Genomic DNA, 6,878 nt, shown 5'->3' on the forward strand with positions numbered 1-6,878 from the left:
GCAACAACTCAGAATTTGTTCAACACTTACTATATGCCAAGCACTGTACTGAGCACTTGGGCTGGTACAAGCAACTTGGATTGTACACAGTCCCTGTTCACGGCGGGGCTCACAGTCTCAATCCCCATTTTACAGATGAGGTAACTGAGGCACAGAGAAGAAGTGACTTGCCCAAGATCACACAGCAGACATGGGGTGGAGTCAGGATTAGAACTCATGACCTTCTGACTCCCCTGTAGTGTGGCTCAGGGGAAAGAGCCTGGGCTTGGGAGTCAGAGGTCATGGGTTTAAATCTCAGCTCTGCCACTTGTCAGCTGTGTGACTGTGGGCAAATCACTTAACTTTTGTGCCTCAGTTACCTCATCTGTAAAATGGGTATTAACTGTGAGCCTCACATGGGACAACCTGATTATCCCAGCGCTTCGAACTGTACATTGCACATAGTAAGCGCTTAAATACCAACATATCCACTACACCATGCTGCTTCTCAAATACCAATACTGATTGATTTTGTGCCAAGAGCTGTACTACATGCTTGGAAAGATCCAAGATAATAATGTTGGCATTTGTTAAGCACTTACTATGTGCCGAGCACTGTTCTAAGCGCTGGGGTAGACACAGGGGAATCACGTTGTCCCACGTGGGGCTCACAGTCTTAATCCCCATTTTACAGATGAGGTAACAGGCACCGAGAAGTTAAGTGACTTGCCCAAAGTCACACAGCTAACAAGTGGCCGAGCCGGGATTCGAGCCCATGACCTCTGACTCCAAAGCCTGCGCTCTTTCCACTGAGCCACACAAGATAACCAGGTCCCATATGAAGCTCAGAGTCTAAAGAAGAAGGAGAACTGGTATTGAATCCCCAATTTGCTGATGAGGGAACTGAGTCACAGAGAAGATAAATGACTGGGCTAAGGTCACAACAGACAAGTGGCAGAACTGGGATTAGAACACAGATCCTTTGATTCCCAGGCCTGTACTCTTTCCACTAAGTCATGCTGCTTTTCTAGTAAAGAGTTACTGTGTGATGTAGAAGGAAAAAGGCAACTACTGGAGGCTCGTAAGGGTTGGGGTGATGTGTGCTGAGCAGTGCTTTAAAAAGATCCACACAGACTGATGAAACTACCCACCATCCTCTTCACAACTTCCTTTTCCATTTTTATTCCGGGAGTTCTCCTGCCACATCACCTATACTTCCTTCTCTTTGCAGAAATCCCAAAGCCTTGCTAATGCTATTCACCTGGAGACAGTAAATTGAGCAATATAATCCCAGGGCACTTGGAAGCAGGATTGGAACCACATGAGAGCCCTCACATAGAAGCTCACTGCAAGGTTGGTGGTGGCTATGAGGCAGAGAGGTTACTAGTCTCTACATCTGATTTCAGGAAATACCCTTCTAGCCCACCCCTTGCACCTCCTGATGTTAGAGGGAGGAAGAAGTAGTAGTGCTTGACACAAAGTAAGCACTTAAATGCCATTAAAACAAAATAAATCCAGGTTTCCTGACTCCCAAAACCAAGCTCTTTCCCTGTGAATGGCCCCATTTCCCTCTATTTCCTTTGGCCTCTATGCTTTTATTTTTTATATGTAAAAATAATGACCACAGTGTCATTTACTCCAAAACAATTCTGCTGTATCATTACTTGCTAGCAGAGTGTCACCATTTTTCCTCTAACACTTCACTAAATGATTCCGTAGCCAACAGGAGCCAAGTGACAGAATGCTATGAATAATAAATCAGGCAGCAATAGTGATCTTAATAATACCTTGCATTTTTAGTACCTTGGGAGAGCCAAGCACTTTCATGATCCTACTCCCATTAATCGCCCAGACAAGCTTCAGCAAAATGCAGGTATAAGATTAATAAGCATTTGGTCTTATTAAAAGAAGTTTAATACATTTGACTCTACTATTCACAGCAAAGCACAAATAGCCAGTTCTCCACAATCTGAGGAAGAGTTAATGTTCTTTCAAAAAAAAGAGTTAACAAAATGGTGTATTCTTGCTTCATGATATCTATAGTTTTTTTTAAAAAAAGTTATTTTTGGCACTTCACAAAGTAAAAACTCAGAGACTTTTCTTAGAATAATTTGGCTTATCTTGGCTTCATTTAGTTATAGCAATCTTGCTAACTTGTTTCACATCACTTTGTTTTGAGGGCTTCCCTCCAGTATTAAGCAACAAGTCAGCTTAGTATTAAGTACATACTATGTGTAGAACACTCTTCACAGTTATGTGACTTGCCCAGGGCCATGCAACAAGCAATTAGGAAAGCAGGAATTTGAACCCAGATCCTTCTGACTCCCAGTCCCATGCTCTTTCCACAATGCCATGCTGCTTCTCCCATACATGAACTTGGAGAATGTGGACAATGAGCTAATATTGGCCAATGAAGGGCTCACAAAGCAAATCCATTAAAAATATTTTTGACATACATTTGGTTCCAAGACATAGAAGAGTACTCACACCTCTTTCAGTGGACTGTCCAGGGCAGAGCTCTTTCCTGGAGGACAGCCACTCCACTCTGATAAAGGCACAGCCTGGGGCTTGAACTCCAGACCACCCAGGCCTCTCTTTAATGCTTTGTACTAGATGGGAAACCACTGCAAGTGGAGGACCCTAGAGTTATTCCCCCTTCCTTATCTTCTCCCTAATGGTTCCAGCTGGTATGCTCCAAAAACGTTCAGGTGACTTGCTGCCAACATCCCTTGGTAGAAGAAACCTGCCCCTCGAAGCAGCTAGGAATTTTGGAGGGGGAGGAAGTGGGCAGTGAGGATTACCTTTATCACTTGTAAGTTTCATGAACCTTTGATAGGTAAAACATGTTTTCAAGAATCTGAATTAGTGGGCTCACACAGGGAAACACCTTTGAGTCTCTATTGTGTGTATGAAAACTGTGTATTGCATCATAGATTTATCTGATCAATGGTATTTATTTCTAAATTTTTTTTTGATCCTAGTAATCATAGTTCCTTCGAGACTAAACTCCTCAAGGATAGGAGTTATGGTTTTTCCTCCTGGTGTACGTGCCTTGGGGATCTAATGATGATCCTCCTATTAAAGTTTTTTGGTTATTTTTTAAAGCTTATCTCCCCCCTTAGAGTACAAGCTTCTTGTGAGCAAGGAACTCATTTTGCGCTTCTGAAGTAGTTTCACAAGAGCTTATTAGTATGGAATGGACCCCATGTGTGCTCATTATCAACTTCTAGCACTAGCAGCAGCCTAAGGAAGCCAGCTAAATATATCCACTCCTTCCCCAAAGCTATATCATAGACCCCCTAGATATCACAGACAACCTGCCTTAGAGAGGAGAGCTATAAAGATACTGAATACATATTCAGAAATATCCAAGGCAGAATCTTAGCAGAGAGTAAACAAACAAATCAACACCAGTAATATAGGCAGTTGAGACTTCAAAAACAAAATTCCAGCTTAACCACAGACTAACCTTAGCCTGTGATCGATCTTCCTTAAACTGAGTTATCCCTAAAGTCAGCAAAACTCACTTTTCTATTTTGAGTAAACTCTTTGCAGATCTTTGTATTTGGCTGAATTCCCCAACCAAACTTCTTCAGCTTAGGAGAAACAGATAACTAAGAGAAAACAGTTTGTGTTCCTCTGCCTTTTGACCTCCCCTGAGGCCTAATCATCTCCTAGAAGTGAATGGGGCTCCACCTGATATCATCATCAGGTGAGCTGGCCCCTACATGACTGATTAACAGGGCATGAAATTGGATTTCCCCTCATCCTCTCACCAACTAATAAATCTTTATTAAGCACTCAATATGTATTCATTTAATAGTATTTATTGAGCGCTTACTATGTGCAGAGCACTGTACTAAGCGCTTGGAATGAACAAGTCGGCAACAGATAGAGACAGTCCCTGCCGTTTGACGGGCTTACAGTCTAATCGGGGGAGACGGACAGACAAGAACAATGGCAATAAATAGAGTCAAGGGGAAGAACACCTCAAAAACAATGGCAACTAAATAGAATCAAGGCGATGTACATTTCATTAACAAAATAAATAGGGTAATGAAAATATATACAGTTGAGCAGACGAGTACAGTGCTGAGGGAATGGCAAGGGAGAGGGGGAGGAGCAGAGGGAAATGGGGGGAAAAGAGGGTTAAGCTGCGGAGAGGTGAAGGGGGGGCGGTAGAGGGAGTAGAGGGAGAAGAGGAGCTCAGTCTGGGAAGGCCTCTTGGAGGAGATGAGTTTTAAGTAGGGTTTTGAAGAGGGGAAGAGAATCAGTTTGGCGGAGGTGAGGAGGGAGGGCGTTCCAGGACCGTGGGAGGACGTGGCCCAGGGGTTGACGGTGGAATAGGCGAGACCAAGGGACGGTGAGGAGGTGGGCGGCAGAGGAGCGGAGCATGCGGGGTGGGTGGTAGAAAGAGAGAAGGGAGGAGAGGTAGGAAGGGGCAAGGTGATGGAGAGCCTTGAAGCCTAGAGTGAGGAGTTTTTGTTTGGAGCGGAGGTTGATAGGCAACCACTGGAGGTGTTTAAGAAGGGGAGTGACATGCCCAGATCGTTTCTGCAGGAAGATGAGCCGGGCAGCGGAGTGAAGAATAGACTGGAGCGGGGCGAGAGAGGAGGAAGGGAGATCAGAGAGAAGGCCAACACGGTAGTCTAGCCGGGATATAACGAGAGCCCGTAGCAGTAAGGTAGCCGTATGGGTGGAGAGGAAAGGGCGGATCTTGGCGATATTGTAAAGGTGAAACCGGCAGGTCTCGGTAATGGATAGGATGTGTGGGGTGAACGAGAGAGACGAGTCAAGGATGACACCGAGATTGCGGGCCTGAGAGACGGGAAGGATGGTCGTGCCATCCACGGTGATAGGGAAGTCTGGGAGAGGACCGGGTTTGGGAGGGAAGATGAGGAGCTCAGTCTACACAGCACTATACTAAGCACCTGAGACAATACAGCAGATTTATACACCATGTTCTCTCACCACGACTATCTTACAGTCTAATGACAGGCTACCACAGATTACTGACACAGAGTGGGAGCAGGAGAGGGAATCATGCAACAACTCTGAACAACAGGAATATGGTAGGATGAATAGATAAATAAGCTTAAATGAACAGAAGTCAAATTATACAAAGGTACCAGCATGACACTCAGCAATGTCAAACATGCCAATGATTTATGCCAGATACGTATTTTCTATCCATTTAGACATTATCATTTAGCCAATGTATAGTTACAAGACTAAGCCCAAGTTAGCAGCTAAACACTTTTGTTCTTACACTGTCTTCAGCCTATTGTCTATGCTCAACACTCCATGAATTTTCATGCTCAGCATCCTATATTTGGTCCCTATCCCCCATCTAGTTGCCTATTACTTGTGACCAATTAATAACAACAGCACTAACAAATACCAACAGTTTTGCAAATTTTTCACCTGAAACACTCCCAAATACCCCTTCTCCTCAAGTAAAGACACCCTGGCCTAGTGGAAAAAGTGTGGGCCTGGGAGTCAGAGGTCCTGGGTTCTAATCCTGACCTCCTCTTGTCTGCTGTGTGAACTTGGGCAAGTCACTTAACTTCTCTGCATCTCAGTAACCTCATCTGTAAAATGGAGATTATGACTGTGAACCCTATGTGCAACATGGACTGTGTCTCATCTGTTCAGCTGTATCTTTCTGTATTTAGTACAATGCCTGGTACATAGTGCTTAACAAATATCTTTTTTTTTTTAAAGTTTGAACATGGAGCAAAAGTAACATCTCACTTTTCCAGAAGTGAAAAAGTTAACCGATATAGACTGTTAGGAAATGAGGTAATTATAATCATGATGGAGAATTTGGTGACAAATGTCAATTACAGTGCTCTACACAAAATCCATACTCAGTGCGAGCTGTTGACTGATTAGAGAAAGAGGCAGGTAAGGGAGCAGGTGGGAGGGCCAGAAGAAATGAGCTTCAGAAGTCATTGTTTGTATGTGGGGTTGGAAATTTGGCTCTAGAGCAGGTATCCCACCTTTTTCAGATACCTGGTAGGAGCTCTCCAATCCTGATCCAGCAGACACCTCTAGTCTTGCAGGTCATGGGCCCTACTTTCAGAAACACTCAACTTAGGCTCTGAATTTTTTTTTTTACCAGTACTTGTTAAGCACCTACTGTGTCTCAGATATTGTATTAAATGATGGGGTAGAAACAAGCTAATCAGGTTGGACATAGTCCATGTCTCACATGGGTCTCACAGTCTTGATCCCCAATCAATTAATCATATTTATTGAGCACTTACTGTGTGCAGAGCACTGTACTAAGTGCTTATGAGAGTATAATATCACAGAGTTGGTAGACACATTCCCTGCCCACAATGAACTCACAGTCTAAAGGGAGCTCAGAAGAGATAACTGAGGCCCAGAGAAGTGAAGTGATTTTCCCTTGGTCATATAGGAGACAAGCAGCAGAGCCGGGATTTGAACCCAGGTCTTTCTGACTCCCATGACTTCTGACTTTCTGACTTGCTCTATCCATTAGGCCACCCTGCTTCTGAATGATCCTTGAAGGGAAGAAATTCTACCAGCGATTTTGTTTCTTTTAAGATTCAGTAGGCAAATAAAAGTTTGGCTAGCTATGTGGCCAAGGGGTTTGGAGTTGAGCATTTCAGACTTTTGCTAAGGCAAAGCCATCTTCCATAGTTAAGGACAACCATAGGGATAAGGTATCTTAACTCAGTCTTGAACAATTAAGAGGAAATGATTATGGAAGATTAAAAAAGAACCCTGAGGAGTAGTTGTGCCTGGAACTATGTACTGTAGAATTTCCAGTTTATTACTGATGCTCAGTAAACATTTCTTACAGACTCAATGTAAAGATAAAATGATCTCTTAGTGATTATGGATTGAATGGATAGCCTTGAGATAATTCA

Source organism: Ornithorhynchus anatinus, chromosome 3 (genome assembly GCF_004115215.2).
Source record: "Ornithorhynchus anatinus isolate Pmale09 chromosome 3, mOrnAna1.pri.v4, whole genome shotgun sequence".
NCBI lineage: Eukaryota > Metazoa > Chordata > Mammalia > Monotremata > Ornithorhynchidae > Ornithorhynchus > Ornithorhynchus anatinus.